The sequence below is a fragment of the Carcharodon carcharias genome, chromosome 6 (genome assembly GCF_017639515.1).
Source record: "Carcharodon carcharias isolate sCarCar2 chromosome 6, sCarCar2.pri, whole genome shotgun sequence".
Classification (NCBI taxonomy): Eukaryota; Metazoa; Chordata; class Chondrichthyes; order Lamniformes; family Lamnidae; genus Carcharodon; species Carcharodon carcharias.
This window is the reverse complement of record NC_054472.1, coordinates 174,692,178-174,708,851: the sequence shown is the minus strand read 5'-3', so window position 1 is coordinate 174,708,851 and position 16,674 is coordinate 174,692,178. Positions and strand designations below refer to the sequence as shown.

Sequence of the window (16,674 nt, the reverse complement as noted above, 5' to 3'; positions counted from 1 at the left end):
AATGTGAAGATCAGACAGACAAAACTCCAAAGTCATCAAAGTAACCTTAATAGTTGCCAAAGCTAACTCTCAGCAGAAATACTGTGAACAAAACCTTTCATTCAATTGGGCAAGAATGTAGGTGGCAGGTATATTTGCCTGCCATATTTTCATCCTCTCACTTGTCACTGCATTGTTGCCTTGCTTTCACTGGCTAATTCCAGGAGGATCAGGAAACCCATGGATCCACAGATAAATTGCAAAAGCCATGTTAATATTGCTGTATTTAAATAATTAACATTATGGCCTGGATTTTGCGGTTAGCGACTAAGTGATATCACTTATCATTAACTGTGAAGAAAGATGCCCATAAAGATCTAGTGATCGCTGTGGTGAGGATTTTCCCTTTTCTGGTGTTAATTTCATTTCGGCATCAGCTATTTCTGGTGTCCAGCAGCAATGAATCATCAAGCAGACTTAGCAGCCAATTATATTGAAGAATTCTCACAGATAGCAAACCAGGAAATAAAAAGCACCAATTGTCACTCACTTTCTATAAATTGTACAAGAAGCAAAATAATAATTGGGACATACACATGGGTTTAAGGCAGAATCTGGAATATCATAAAAAAAACTTTTAAAGCTATTTTTAAAAATCTATGGAATTTTAATCATCATGGGGAAATTTGACATTCTACAAATGTACTATTAGATTTCAGGGCTAGCGAGGCTGTTCAGTGATATTATGAGTTCAGCACACTGTTAAAAATCCTACACACCTCATTCAACAAGGCTTAACTTTTTGCAGTTTTTTATTTATTCGCGCCCGGGATGTGGTTGTTGCTGGCTAGGCCAGCATTTATTAGAACCATAGAACACTACAGAACAGAAAAACAGGCCATTCGGCCTTTCTAGTCTGTGCCAAAATATTATTCCGCTAGTCCCATTGACCTGCACCCAGTCCATAACCCTCCAATTTATTCTTAAAACTTAAGAGTGAGCCCGCATTTACCACGTCAGATGGCAGCTCGTTCCACACTCCCACCACTCTGAGTGAAGAAGTTCCCCGTAATGTTCTCCCTAAATCCATCCCTAATTGCCCTTGAGAAGGTGGTGGTGAGTTTCTTGAACTGCTGCAGTCCCTGTGGTGTAGGCACACCCATGGTGCTGTTAGGAAGGGTATTCCAGGATTTTGTCCCAGCAACAATGAAGGAACAGCAATATATTTCCAAGTCATGATAGTGTGTGGCTTGGAGTGGAACTTCCAGATGGTGGTGGTGGTGTTCTTATACACCTGCTGCCCTTGTCCTTCTAGCTGATAGAGGTTGTGCGTTTGGAAGGTGCTCTCGAAGAAGTGTCAGTGAATTGCTGCAGTGCATCTTATAGGTGGTACACACTTCTGCCACTGTGCATCGGTGATGGAGGGAGCGAACGTTTGTGGAAGGGGTGCTAATCAAGTGGGTTGCTTTGTCCTGCATGGTTTCTAGCTTCTTGAGTGTTGTTGGAGCTGCGCTCATTCAGGCAGATGGAGAGTATTCCATCACACTCCTGACTTGTGCCTTGAGATTAGAGCATTAAAAATGAGAGTTCACAATAAAGTGATTTCTAAGATTTCCATCTGTGAAGTAATAGCGATCCCTGAAGAGAATCCCAGTCGGAAATCACTGACAGCAAATTCTGCATTTTTATGATTAATTCTCCAACCAGGGACAGGATTTTCAAAGGTCTACGGCTGGGTTCCGGAGTGGGCAGGATTGAAAATTGTGGTTCTGGAGGTTGTCTCAGGATCCCGGCGCCTCTGGGGAAGTTTGTAATTTTCAAAGGCCTGGCACGGGGTAAGGAATGTGAGACCCACTTGCCACTGAATAATAGCCAATTTATCTCCTTAAGGACTTAGTTAAGGGGCTGGGGTGTTCTGCAAAGCAATTTTGTGATCTGATTTCACCGATCCTGAATAGTCTGATGTACATTAGTGAACAACCATTGGGGTTGCTACGGAGGAAAAGAAATTTATTTCCATTTATGTTTAAATGAAATTTGAGGGGTCAACTAGCGACAGGTTCAGCACAGTACCTTGATTTGGTGTCTTTCAGACGTCTGTACCCTCTGGGTCCTTTCATGAGCTGCCTTCGCTGCTTAGCAAGGCAGCAGAAGCCTCCAACATGGCCGCCACCTGCCTTTGCCATTGGCGCCAGGCAGGCAGCTCCTTGGGGCCTAAAACTGGGCCCTGAGTTCACCTCCTGCCCAATTAGGGTGTTAGCATTTGAACATAGAGTCTCAAGAGTGATGCAGTTCACGCACAGGGTTGGGACTTGGAATTCATCTGGGTGTCAGGTTCCCGACCTTGCATTCTAAATCTGGCCGCAGAGGTTGCTGTCAGGTTCACAGAGTAATGATAACTGGCAATTTTGCCATCATTACTACCACAAAATCCGGGTATTGGAATTGACAATGTGCCTCTCCTGAGGTGATTTAACACATGCAGCCTCACATACTGCAGATAAATGCATAATTTGGCAGGTTCAAGCTGACTTCATGATATGTTACCCTTGGTTTTATCCCCCCACCTGCTCTCAAATCCACATGCTCCTGCACATTAAAAACCTATAAACTTCTGCCTTATATAAGAATCTGGCAGAATTTTTTGACAATGAGGAACTTTCTAAGGTTGTGGATGAAGAACAGACAGTTGTGAAGTGACTAAATTTAGAGAATGGGCCTTTATTTATTGAAGGCACTGTGGTAACCTTCTTTCATTGGTTGCCAGCACTGTTGATTTGATCTCCCCAACATCTTCTCCTTCTTGTTCATCCTTCTGATGTTGTGGGGCAAGAGGTAAATCCATCTTTGTTTTCTTCATCAGTGTCTTTAGTTGTGGAGTCAAGAAGCTTTTTTTAACTGTTTTATTATGTAGATTACAGCAAGCTACAATAATTGTTGAGACTAGCATGAGACTAGCAGGGCTGCATCTTCTATTTTGGGGAACAAGAGTTCCTATGGTCTGCTCTATGACACTTCTTGTAGTGACATAGGCTTAATTGTATCTTTTGCCCATCCACCAGCCCTGTCGATGCATGCTTTATTAGTTATTAGCCAGGATAGCAAACTGAACAAACCCAGCAGCAAAAGTCCTGACTGAATTTCTAAAACACTAATGAGACTGGTACACAAGGGAAGCTTCAGTCGACATGCAGAAAATGGCCTCAGTGATATGATAATTCCCTCAGAATACTTTACTGCGGTTCTTACCACCATTGATACTATAATAGTTAATACTTGTGGTGGACTTAGTCTGGGGAAATGGGTTGCAGGGATTAACCATGTTCCCAATTACACAAGGTGAATCAGTCTCCTGGGAGGCCTTAAAGGATGAGCCTTTTTTGGAGGATAAATTATGTGCTGATTTTTACAGCAGAGTCGGTAACCTCTACGAGATCAATTTATTCTGTTTACCACTCCAAATTCTCTCCAAGATGTGTAACCCAGGTTAGAGTGTCTCTCATTAACAAACAAATACACATATGAATTAGGAGCAGGAGTGGACCATTCGGCCCCTCAGGCCTGCTCTGCCATTCAGTAAATCATTGCTGATCTGATTGTGGCCTCAACTCCACATTCCACCTACCCCCAATAACCTTATTTTGAGCCTAAGTCCCCTAGTTCTAGACTCTTCCACAAGGGGGAACATCTTTTTAAGCATCCACCCTGCAAGTCCCCTCAGGTTCTTCTATGTTTCAATAAGGTCACCTCTCATTCTTCTAGACTCCAATGGACATAGGCCCAGCCTGTCCAGCTTTTACTTATAAGATAACCCCCCCATCCCAGCTATTAGTTGAGTGACCCTTCTCTGAACTGCTAATGCATTTATATTTTTTCTTAAATAAGGAGACCAAAACTGTTCACAATACTTCAGATGCAGTCTCACCAATGCTCTGTACATCTGTAGCAAAACATTCTTACTTTTATATTTCATTCCTCTTGGAATAAACAGCAACACTCCATTTACCTTCCTAATCACTTGCTGTACTTGCATACTAACGTTTTGTGATTCATATACCAGGACACCCAGATCCCTCTGTAGCCCTGAGTTCTGCAATCTCTATCCAATTAAAAAAATGCTGCTTTTCTATTTTTCCTGCCAAAGTGGACAAGTTCAAATTTCCCCACATTATGCTCCATCATCCAAATTTTTGCATAATCACTTAATCTATCTATATCCCTTTGCAGACTCCTTAAGTCCTCTTCACAACTTACTTTCCGACCTATCTTTGTTATCACAGCAAATTTAGTAACCAAAACTTTTTACTTTTATACTCTGTAATGACTTTTTTTCAATTCAATTCTCTTATTGACTGTGGTGGGGGTGGGATGGGGGAAGATTCAACCTGAGAATCGCAAGGATTCCAGCCCAGCATTTTAACCACTAAACCACCACTTTGAGTGACAACTCATTCTAATTCGATATTTTTTAAGAAAGCAAATATGAATTTTGAAAGCAAAGGAAATATTTTTGAGGGAATGGGATAGGCTGGAAGGGGAGGACAGAAACATATTGAGAGTGATGAGACCTCTGGTCTCTCTCTACCTTCCCTTGGTGCAGAGTGAGTAGGAGTGGGGGAGTGGGGGGGTGGGGGGGTGGGGGGGGGGGGTGGAGTGGATGATGAATTCAGGTTAAGATACCAGAATACATCAATAGGTAGAAAAGAGTACAATAGCTTAACAGGTAGCTCCAAGAGGAGGAGTCAGATGTAGCTTTAGCAGTGAGGATCGAAGTGAATAGGGATTGTGATTGGAATGAGATGATTTGGAGAAGGGAGGGGTTAGCTAGGACGTGAAGTGGTAGGGGTGCAAGAAAGAGCAAAGAATTTGGGAGCAGTTTGAATGTTGGGAAGGGGACCCCGAGAGCCTCATCTTTCAAGCAAATTCCTCCACAAAATGTAACCTGCAGCCATCAGCTTCTTTTTTCCCTGCTGTGCCACTGACCCTCTACTAACCAAAAGAAAGATGAAAAGAAGAAACAGACGGAAATATAAATAGAAGCGAGTAAGACAAAAAGTTATCAGGTGAGAGAAGCAGAAGAGAATGAGGGACAGAAGCAGAAGAGGAAAGACAGAGGAAAAGGAAATGTGAAAGAGAGATAAGTAAAAAAAGGGACCCTATCCCCTGGGTTACCATGTGCAAAGCCATGTAAGATTCGCTGGTAGATAGCTGAATGTTCAGAAAATATAAGCTTCTTTTGAGGGGGATTGTAACTCTACAACATTAACCCTGTTGAAATAGTACACATTTACAGTAAGTTGTACTTCTCATAAAAGTTGACATCCAATACATTAAGTAGCCCTTTGACGGAGATCATTGAGCAATGAACATTTCTGTAACATAGCAGTGATAGAACATTAAGAAGGAAGTGTTTCCGAGGGGATCTTGATGGATGAAGCAGTGGTTTATGACATTGTGACCAAGTATTTTACATGAATATTCAGTGTAATTGACAGATGTAAAGTAAGCATTTGAGCCCTCTCCTTTGGGTACCATTGCTGCGAAAGGCTTTAGTAATGACTAACAACAGCTAATGCAATACATAATATCCATCCTGTAATACCAGTGGGAGGTTGGTAAGTACTGTACATTATATTTATCACCTGCTCTACTACCGGCAGAAAGGTTTTAAAAAGCCAGAACTGTGTGACTGCTTGTAAATATGATGGATGATGAGCTGCTTCCTCTCTCCTCTACCTCCCAGTTTTAAAATATTCCTGTACTGAATATACTGATTAATTCAGATGTTTAGTTCCATAGTTACAAGTTTTCCCCTTCCCTTACTCCCAACTCCCATGCAAGTAGCCAGTCCATGTATTATGCTTGGATTTGAATGTTGGAAAGTTATTTGCTTGAGGGAGCTGAGCCCAATGTTGTTCTCACAAGCATGCACTTCCCAGCAAGGTCACTGAATTGTGACCAATAGTGAGAACGTAGACTGCTCCATGAGTATAATAACTTTGGGTCTGAACCACCTCTCCCATTTTCTTGGACAGCATGTCCAACATACTGGGCATTACCATTGACCAGAAACTGAACTGGACTAGTCATATAAATACTGTAGCAACAAGAGCAGACCAGTGGCTAGGAATCCTGCGCGAGTAACTCACCTCCTGACTCCCCAAAGCCTGTCCACCATCTACAAGACACAAGTCAGGAGTGTGATGGAATACTCTCCACTTGCCTGGATGAGTGCAACTCCAGCAACACTCAAGAAGCTTGACACCGTTCAGGACAAAGCAGCCCACTTAATTGGCACCACATCCACAAACATTCACTTCCTCCACCGCCAACATACAGTGGCAGCAGTGTGTACCATCTACAAGATGCATTGTAGGAACTCACTAAGCTTACTTAGACAGCACCTTCCAAACCCGCGACCACTACCATTTGGCGAACAAGGGCAGCAGACTCATGGGAACACCACCATCTGGAAATTCCTTTCCAAGCCACTCACATTCCTGACTTGTAAATATATTGCCGTTCCTTCACTGCCACTAAGTCAAAATCCTGGAACTCCCTCCCTGACAACACTGTGGATGTACCTACACCACACAGGCTGTAGTGGTTCAAGAAAATTGCTCACCACCACCTTCTCAAAGGCATTTAGGGATGGGCAATAAATGCTGGTCCAGCCTGCAAAGCCCACAACCTGTGAATGAATAAAATAAAAGCTATTTCCAGCTTCTCTAGGTACATAATTTGTATCATTACTTATCCCATTACCACCTTCTTTAACCTTGTCCCACCTTCCTTTTTGTCATTGAATCACTCCTGTTCTGCACTCCATTGTAGATCTTTCCATTTATTCTTTCCTCCCCTCCTCACCACCACTTTCCTTTGGCTCTGAACTTGCTTAAAAACCGTTCAGGAGAGAGTTTCCCTGGAACTTTTTGTTGCTAAAGAGTCTGTGAGTATACAAGTTGGGATCTTAAGCTAAAACACCTGTTTAATCTGTGAGATGTCATCTTGGTAAAGGGGTTGAGGCTGGAAATTGGAATGGTCACCCGGAGGATCATTAAGGCACTAATTGCCTTCATGGTATTTCAGCACTCTCCACTGCTTGTTTTTACCTCTTCACCAAAATAGGACCAACGTCCTGAACATAAGATCATAAGAAATAGGAGCAGGCATAGGCCATTTGGTCCACCGATGATCTGATTGTGATCTTAACTCCACTTTCCTGCCTGACCCCCACCCCCACCTCCCCAAAGCCCTTAATTCCCTTGTTGATCAAATATGCATATATTCAATGACCCAGCCTCCATCGCTCTCTGTGGAAGAGAATTCCAAACATTAATGACCCTATGAGAAAAGAAATTCTTCCCCATCTCCATCTTGAAATGGGTGATACCTTATTTATATAGTGTGTCCCCTAGTTCAACCCAGCATCTGCCTATCAAGCAGAACCTTATATCATTCAATCAGGTGACTTCGCACTCTTCTAAACCTCAACTTGCTCAGCCTTTTCTCATAAGACAAACCCCTCATCCCAGGAATCAGCCTGGTGAACCTTCTCTGAACTAATACAAGTATATCTCTGTGTAGCCAGTCCTTCAGCAAGAACACATTCAATTTAAAAGAAGCCAATATTTAAAAGCAAACAAATAAGTTGGGCAAAACGGCTGTTTGTGATGGATAATTTCCAGAAATTGGCCAAACTCTGCCTCCCAGTATTCCATGGGACCTTGAAAACCTGACATAAGCACAATGAGTGACCTTTTCAATATACTGGTTAAGAGAGAACTAACCAGCCCAACAGACCACACAATGGGTCTGCATCTACTATCTCTGGAGCTGTAAATAATGCCTACAGATTTGGATTCACTGCATCTGAATGTGCCCCCAAATTCCTTGGAAATGCCAATTTCAGAGAACTTTTTGATTAGAGCAAAGCCTACCTGATATAATAATTGGGATCTTCTCCATCATAACCACTTTCATATGTTAATGGACTATTTACAAACCACAGAACTTTTTGATTAGAGCAAAACCAACCTGATATAACCAAGGTCTTCCCCATCGAAACTGCCTTCATGTATTGATGGACTATTCATGAACCAGGAAAGTTACAATCTGTAAGAAGACACATATTTGGAGTGAGGTTTTGCAGCAAGTGTTGTCATGGGTGTGATTCTTTTTTTGGTAGTTTTAAGAAACGTGTGTTTTTAGTAGCAAGGGCAGTAGTGGTAGTAGCAGAAAGCAGTAACAGCCGAAGCAGACAAGAGAAGCAGCAGCAGCTGACAGCAGTGGCAGCACTACACAGTATAGAGCTCTCAGAAAATAAGTTTAATAAGGGAATTAGATGAACTAAAATGGGACAACTAGGCTAAAGGAACAGCTGGAACAGAAGCAGCAAATCAAGAGCTAAAAGTGTGGGTGCAACTCAGAAGTTACAGGAACAGTGTTTGTGACTATGATACTGATTTAACTTAAAAGGGGTACTGATGTTTGTAAGTTTATCAATGGTAAACAGCATTTGTAAGTACTGATCTAACATAAGGGGAGCAGGGTACTGGTGTTTGTAAGTCTATCAATATTACAATAAGCTATTAAAAGGGTGAGTTGTGAGCATTGACCATTTTCTCCACCTGGATGGGTTCAGGCCAAACCTTAGAGTTAGGAGTGTAAGAGGGGAGGCATGAGTTCACCTACTTGCACCTTCTTATGTTAGGAGGCCAAAACTGTACAAAGTACTCCAGGTGTAGTCTCACCAATGCTCTGTACAATAGTAGCAAGACTTCCCTACTTATATACTCTACCTCCTTGCAATAAAGGCCAACATTCTATTTGCCTTTCTAATTACTTGCTGTATCTGCACATTTTTTATGATTCATGTACAAGGACTCACAGATCGCTCTGTACTGCAGCATTTTGCAGTCTCTCTTCATTTAAAAAAAATATTGTTTTTGTATTCTTCCTGCCAAAGTGGACAAAATCACATTTTCCCACATTATACTCCGTCTGCCAATTTTTTGCCCACTCACTTAACCTATCTATATCCATTTGAAGACTCTTTGTATCCTCCTCACAACTTGCTTTCCTACCTATCTTTGTATCATCAGCAAATTTGGCTACAATACAATCTGTCCCTTCATCCAAGTCATTAATATAGATCGTAAATAGTTGAGGTCCTAGCACTGAACCCTGTGGCACTTCACTGCTTACAGTTCACCAACTGAAAAATGACCCATTTATCCAGACACTCTGTTTCCTGTTAGTGAGCCAAAATATATCACCCCCAACACCATGAGATCTTTTGATAAAAGCAAAATACTGTGGATGCTGGAAATCTGAAATAAAAACAGAAAATTCTGGAAAAACTCAGGAGGGCTGCCAACATCAGTGGGAAGAGAAACAAAATTAATGTTTCGAGTCCGTATGACTCTTCTTCAGAGTGAAGAAGAGCCACACAGACTTGAAACATTAACTCTGTTTCTCGCTCCACAGGTGCTGTCAGAACTGCTGAGTTTTTGCAGCATGTTTTGTTTTTACTCCATGAGCTCTTATCTTGTGTGGTAATCTTTTATATGGCACCTTATTGAATGCCTTTGGGAAATCTAAACACAATGCATCTATTAGTTCCCCTTTATTCACCTTGCTTGTTACATCCTCAAAGAACTCTAATAAATTTGTCAAACCTGGTTTTACTTTCACAAAACCATGTTGACTCTGCCTGATTGTATGATGACTTTCTAAATGTCCTGTTACTACCTCATTAATAATGAATTTTTGCATTTTCCCAATAGCAGTTACCATCCTTACCTTTGGTTATCCACGGATGGTTCATCCTTCTCAAAGCATTTTTCTTTCTCAGTGGAATATATCTTTGTTGACAATTATGAAATATCTCCTTAAATGTCTGACACTGCTTCTCTACCATCTTACCTTTTAATCTATTTTCCCAGTCCACTTTTGGCAACTCTGTCTTCATGCCCTAGAATTTACTTTATTTAAGTTTAAGACACTGGTTCACTGGTTTTAGACCCAAATTTCTTGCCCCAAAACTGAATGGGAAATTCCATCATGTTATAATCATTCTTACCAAGAAGATCCTTTACTCAGAGGTCATTCATTAATCCTGTCTCATTACATATTGCCAGATCTAAAATAGCCAGTTCCTTAGAACATATTGTTCTCAGGGACAGTCTTGAATGCACTCCATGAACTCATCCTCAAGGCTACCTTTGCCAATTTTATTCACCCAATTTATATGAAGATTAAAATCTCCCACAATTTGTGGGAATACCATTTTATCAGCCCCCATTAGTTCTTGATTTTTACCTTTTGCTCTGTGTAGCTACTGTTAGGGGCTATAAACCGCTCAAAACTGAACATCATTGAGGCACTATGGGCCATCAGCAGCAGCAGAATTACATTTAACCTCAATCTGAAACTGCGTGGTTTGGTATATCCTCCACTCTACCATTACTATCAAGTCAAGGTGTTCAATGAAGAATGCAGGAGGGCATGCCAGGAACAGCACCAGGCATACCTAAAAATGAGGTGTCAACCAAGTGAAGCTATAACACATGATTACTTGCGTGCCAAACAGCAGAAACAGCATGCGATAGACAGAGCTAAGCGATCTCACAATCAATGGACCCGATGAAAGCTCTGGAGTTCTGCCATATCCATTCGTGAATGGTAGTGGACAATTAAACAACTCACTAGAGGAGAAGGCTCCACAAATGTCCCCATCCTCAATGTTGGGGGAGTCCAGCACATCAGACAAGACATTTGTAACCATCTTCATTCAGAAGAGCCAAGTGGATGATCAAGAGCCAAGTGGATGATCTATCTCAGCCTCCTCCTGAGGTCCCAAGAATCACAGATGCCAGCCTTCAGCCTATTTGTTTTAGTCCATGGACTGAACTTACGGGCACCCTGCAAGTGGGAAATCGGGGGGGGGGGGGGGGGTGGACCCATAAATTAGGGTGCTGTGCCATTGTTGGCATACCCGCAGTTGGCCCACCCACCCCCATTACCTCTATGATTTTACAGGCGGCTGGGGAGGTGTTGGGAAATTTGCCCGCCTGTGGCCCAATTGTGGCCCTTAACTGGGCAATTATTACCCAATCAAAGGCCTCACCTGGTCACCACTCTGATAAAATAGGCAGTGGGAGAAGCCTGCGCCCAAAGTGTAGCTCAGCATGATTAACCCTGCAGGCTGCTAGTCAGTTAAAGGGAAGGGGGATGCGGAGTGGGTGGCAGGGGGGGGAGGGTGGTACCTTCTTCCTAGGCTTCCGGTGCCTAAAAAAGGCCTTCCACAGTTTTGCCTCCCCACATCCACCCTGTCATGTCCAGTATGCCTCCCACCCCGTCCTCACTGGGGCTTGTCGGCCTGGCCCTAGCGAGATCTTGGACTTACCCGAATATCCAGGTCCATCGCTGAAGACCACTCCCGTTGCCTACATGCAGTACTGTCAGTAGCCACTGCTCCTGGTTGGTGCTGCTGGTTTGCAGACCTGCCGGCCTCCGATTGGCTGGCAGCTCTTTGAGGGAGGACACCCTCCTGGTGATGGATGGGAGTTCCGCCTCATACTATTTAAAGGGGTATCACCTGAAAAATTGAAGTGTGACGAGCTGGCTAAGCATAGCTGGGCTCTACCCGAAATTTACACTGGGGTGTGGGGACCCTAGCCTCAGCATAAAATCTAGGTCCGTGTGATATCAAGAAACAGCTGAAGGCACGGGATGCTGCGGTGATAATGGGCCCTGACAACGTGCTGGCTGTAGCACTGAAGGTTTGTGCTCCAAAAGTAGCTGTGCCCTTAGGCCAAGCTGTTCCAGTAGAGCTACAACACTGGCATCTACGTGGCAATGTGGAAAGTTGCCTAGATGTGTCCTGTCCACAAAAAGCAGGGCACATCCAATGCAAAAAATTACTGCCCCATCAGTCTACTCACGATCATCATGGATGATGTCATTGACAGTGCTATCAAGTGACACTCAGCAATCGCCTGCTCACTGATGCTCACTTTGGTTTCAGCTCCTTAACCTCATTATAGTCTTCATTGGGCTTCACTGTCCTTCTCTGTCAATGTGGGCAAGCTTTCCCTTTCCTGAAATCCAAAGTTCTCCTGATGATTCCTGGCTGTTTAAGCTGCTGAAGGCACACACAATTCAAAGTAGCGCATCAATACCCAGCCTCCCAGTGACCAGTTCCCAATTAGATGCCTGGAAAAAAAAATCACAGGGGGAGTGCCAAAGATATTTTAGTGAAGCTGACCCTGGACGAATTGCTGGGGTTAGTAGTGATGCAATCATGGAATGATACAGCACAGCAGGAGATCAGTGGGCTCCTCACGCCTGTGCCAGCTCCTTGAAAGAACTATCCAATTGCTTAGTTCACATTCCTGCTTCCCTTTCCCCGTAGCCTGCGAAACTTTTCTCCTCACATGTCACTTAGAATGGACTGGGTTTGGCTGGATGGATAATTTGCTTGAAACAGTAAAAAAACTCATGGGAACAAACAGAATAGTTCACTGATGTACCATTTGATTTTATCATGGGAAACGTCACTGGGGAACATGGTATTACAAAAAAAGATTGGCAGTTGATTGTTCAAGTGACGTGCGAAACTCAAATCCATGGCAGCCTTCATGTTGAAATTAACCTAACCTTCTTTCCCATGTTCATTGAATTATATGTTATGATCATCTCCATATGTCATGGAGGCCAGTAACCTTTAAAAAGAAATTCTGACTTTCAGTTTCTAGCTAAAAGAATGATGTGACAATGTTTCATGTTTTAAAACTCTTACTGTAATAGGTGAGGTGAGAGTTAATGCCCTCGACAAGAAAGTCACATTTGACTGAGTGTGGCATCAAGGAGCCCTGGCAAAACTGGAGCCAATGGGAATTAGGGGAAAACTCTCTGCTGCTTGGAGCCATACCTAGCACAAAGGAAGATAGTTGTGGTTGTTGGAGGTCAGTCATCTCAGCTCAAGGATAAAAGCAAAATACTGTGGATGCTGGAAATCTGAAACAAAAACAGAAAATGTTGGAAAAACTCCGCAGGTCTGACAGCATCTGTGGAGAAACAGAGTTAACGTTTCTAGTCCGTATGCTCGCTCTGAAGAAGGGTCATGTGGACTCAAAACATCAACTCTGTTTCTCTCTCCACAGATACTGTCAGACCTGCTGAGCTTTTCCAGCATTTTCATTTTTTATGTTAGTTCCAGGACCTGGCTGCAGGAGTTCCTCAGGGTGCTGTCCTAGGCCCTCCCATCTCCTGCTTCTTCATCAATGACCTTCCTTCCATGGCCGTGTTGGCATGGATCAGTGTGGTGAAGTGTCAAGGTCTGGCCATGCCCCCGTGAAGTTCAGGAGTGTTAGAATCTGAGTGCCAACTGCCAATGACACCAGAGCTGGCCAGGGAGGTGAGCCCTGGCTGCTTGGACTGAGTGCCTTGTGGCTCAGGGCCACGACTTGGATGTGCCCTGCCAGGTGTCCTTCACCTGAGGTTGGCCAGGCTGCAATGGCGCTGCAGGTAGAGAGTGGACTAATCAATGCTCCTCTGTCCTTTCAGGAGAAGACGAGCCATAACAACACTGAGAGGTTGGGGACAGGCAGAGGCCCTCCAGACCTCCTAATCCTAACCAGATTCGAGCAGGATGCCTTGGAGCTGGAGAGGTGACACGCACCTCGGTTAGCCGGCTGCAGAGAGACTGGGGTGTCAGACGAAGGTAAGAGTGGAGTGCACAGAGTTGAGAGTTTAGGATGGTACAAACATTCTTGCGTTGTCTCATCATTGATGGGAGCCTCAAAACTGGATTCCCCATTGATCATTGAAAGATGATGGCACTATGATACAGATCTCCATTGTCTCACCAGGGTGCCTGGCATGCACAGTGACAGTGTGATGACTTTAACTAATGACAAGTGGTTGTTCTCCCTTAGATTTGCCAGCACGCACTCAATCGCAGGCCCCGAAAGAGCCACCCCAATGTCAGAGGACCACCGGGTTTTAGCTGCACCTGCGTCACTCCCGCTCTCTGAACCAGGCACCAGCACAGATACCAGCACCCTGGTGGGCATTAGATCATCAGCTAGAATGTCGGTGCACAGCGGTGAGGGCACTTCACACTCGCTTGAGGAGTAGGCAGAGGTAGAGAGTGCCCAGGGCGCCAGCAGTTGGGGGGCTGCTGGAGATCAGGATGATGCTGAACCGAAGGCAGATGATGTACCTCTGGAGTCGTCTTTCAGGCAGCAGATGCTGGATGTCCAGCAATATGTGCAGAAGGATCTGGTAAAGATCCATGAGAGTCTCTGTGCCATGGTCTCTGTTGTGGAGGGGTCCATGCGGGGCATGAGCACTGTTGACCCTCATGACCGAGCGCACTGCCTCCTCCATTGAGAGAATGGCGACTCTCATAGAGAGACAGCTCCAGGGTCAAAATCAGGGGTTCCTGGGGTTGTGCTTGGACCTGCAAGCCCTCACTCAGGGCACTGACCTCAGGTGGTCTGTGCCAGTGTGGGAGATGTATGAGGCTTCCAGTATTCCAGTTAGGTGCCCATCCATCCATGGTGAGCAGGGAGGTCCAGAGCAACCTGACATTGGCGCACGAGCTGCTTGTCATCTCTGCGGGCTCCTCTCTGGGTGCTCTGGATGATGGCAGCAGCTCCTCCGCCCCTCTGCCATTGACCGTGACACCTGATGAGGCTGTGATGACTGGGGAAGACGCCAGCCGTGGCACTGGCCGCTCCCTCCCAGGCAGGGCCTGTGTAGGCTCCACTGGCCAGAGGATGACTGCCAAGGTCATCAAGGCCAACAGGACAGCAGTCAGCAGGCTGTTTCCAATGTCACTGCCAGTGAGGTGGGTGGGTTGGCGGGGGGGGGTGCGGTTGCAGAGTGGGTGAAGGGACACCAAGATGTAGCATTCACAAAGGTAAGTTTAAAGCACAAGAGGGACTGGTTACGGGTGATCTTCTGTTCTGTAATGTTTTGTTTATGTTTACTGGTCTGGGAATGAAGACCAGAGAAGGTTATGTTAATTTGTTTGGATTGTAAAAACGTCATAAATTTAGTTTTTGTCATCATTGCCTGAGTCTGCTTCACCTTTTTAATTTTTTGATGCAGCGTACGCCAGTATGTAATGCTGGACATGAGTGGCTGTAAACTTTATTGCACAGGCACTGAGTGAACTTTAGGTTCAAATGAAAGGGTCATTTCAGAATCCGGGATGGAGGTGGCAGCCCTGGCAATGAGGTGGAAGCAGATCTTTGGCCGCCTAGCTGAAGGAGCGTTGGATTGAGGCATCCCTGGTTTCCCTGCCTCCCTGAAGGATACAGAGGTCTGCCTCCACACCCTCAACATTCTCTTCACCGTGGTCCTCTTCTGACTCAGTACTGGATTCATCCTCTGTGGCCTGTGGAGCTGTGTCAAGATCCTCTTCCTCCAGTGGGTCCCCCCTTGCCAGAGCCAGATTGTGGAGAGCGCAGAATGCAACCACTATCAGTGACACCAGCTCTGGAGGGTATTTTGGTGCTCCCCCTGAACGGTCCAGGCATCGGAAGCTTATCTTTGGAAGACCTATGGTCCTCTCTACCACCAGTCTTGTGGAGGCATGACTTCTATTATAACGCTGCTCTGTCTCTGTTCTTGGGTGGTGGAGCAGCATCATAAGCCATCATTTCAACAGATAGCCTTGTTACCCAGCAACCATCCATCCAGTCGGGCTGGAGCATTGAATAGCCTCAGCAACTGGGAGTGTCTGAGGATATAAGCGTCATGGGAACTGCCAGGGTACCTTACACAGGCTTGCAGCGTCTGCATCCTGTGGTCACAAACTATCTGGACATTCACCGAGTGGAATCCCTTCCTGTTGACGTAGACACCCGGCTGACCCGCTGGCGCCTTGATGGCCACATGTGTGCACCCTGGATACAGGGGAACTCAGCAATAACTGCAAACCCTCTGGCCGGCCTCATCCACATGGAAATGAATAAAGGTCATTACCCACTTGAACAGAGCTTCTGTCACCAGCTTAATGCAATGTGGACAGCTGATTGGGACACTCCACACAGATCCCCCACTGACCCCTGGAGGCAAAGAAGTTGAGGGCCGCTGTGACCTTCAGAGCCACTGGCATGGGGTGTCCACCCAAACAGTTGGAGCTGATCTCAGGTTCAATCATCTGATAGATGGAGGTCACTGTCTCCCTTGTGAGGCGGAGCTTCCTTCGGCATTGCAACTCGTACATGTTGAGGTAGCTGCATCACCGCCTGTAAACCCTGGCAGCAGGATAGTGGCGTCTTCTACGGTCCCTTCCACCTTGGACTATCTGCTGGGCCTGCACCCCTTGTGCCTGCGCCTCTTCTCCCACAGGTCGCTCCCTTGGAAGCTGCATTGAGACACGTGGCCTCCTGTTCCTTCTGCCTCTCTTCCTCCTCAGAGGAGGTGCCTCCAGCGGAAACCCCCATTACCAGGGTAACAAAAGGCTGTCTGATACCTAGAAGGGTCCGTACTGTCAAAATCCTCCGGGAGCTTTGAAGACACTAGTGAGTGCTGAAATGAAGCCTAGAAATGCTAAGAATGAAGCTCAGAACTAAGATGAAGCTGTGAAGTTCAAATAAGCAACCAGCAGCAAACTATTTCCTAAACTCTTCACTGCTCACACTGGCAATGCTGCTGAGCCTTTTGATCCCACTC

At 45.1% G+C, this 16,674-nt stretch overlaps 1 long non-coding RNA gene across 1 annotated transcript in view; it reads right to left on the bottom strand.

The window, feature by feature from the left end:
• The window catches only part of LOC121279226, a 79,220-nt gene that overhangs the window by 19,772 nt on the left and 42,774 nt on the right, over window positions 1–16,674 (bottom strand). Inside the window, exons 2-3 of the long non-coding RNA XR_005943342.1 lie at window positions 11,390–11,581; window positions 8,017–8,094 (exon numbers count right to left, since the gene is read on the bottom strand). This is a non-coding gene — a long non-coding RNA (uncharacterized LOC121279226). The remainder of the gene's footprint in view (window positions 1–8,016; window positions 8,095–11,389; window positions 11,582–16,674) is intronic.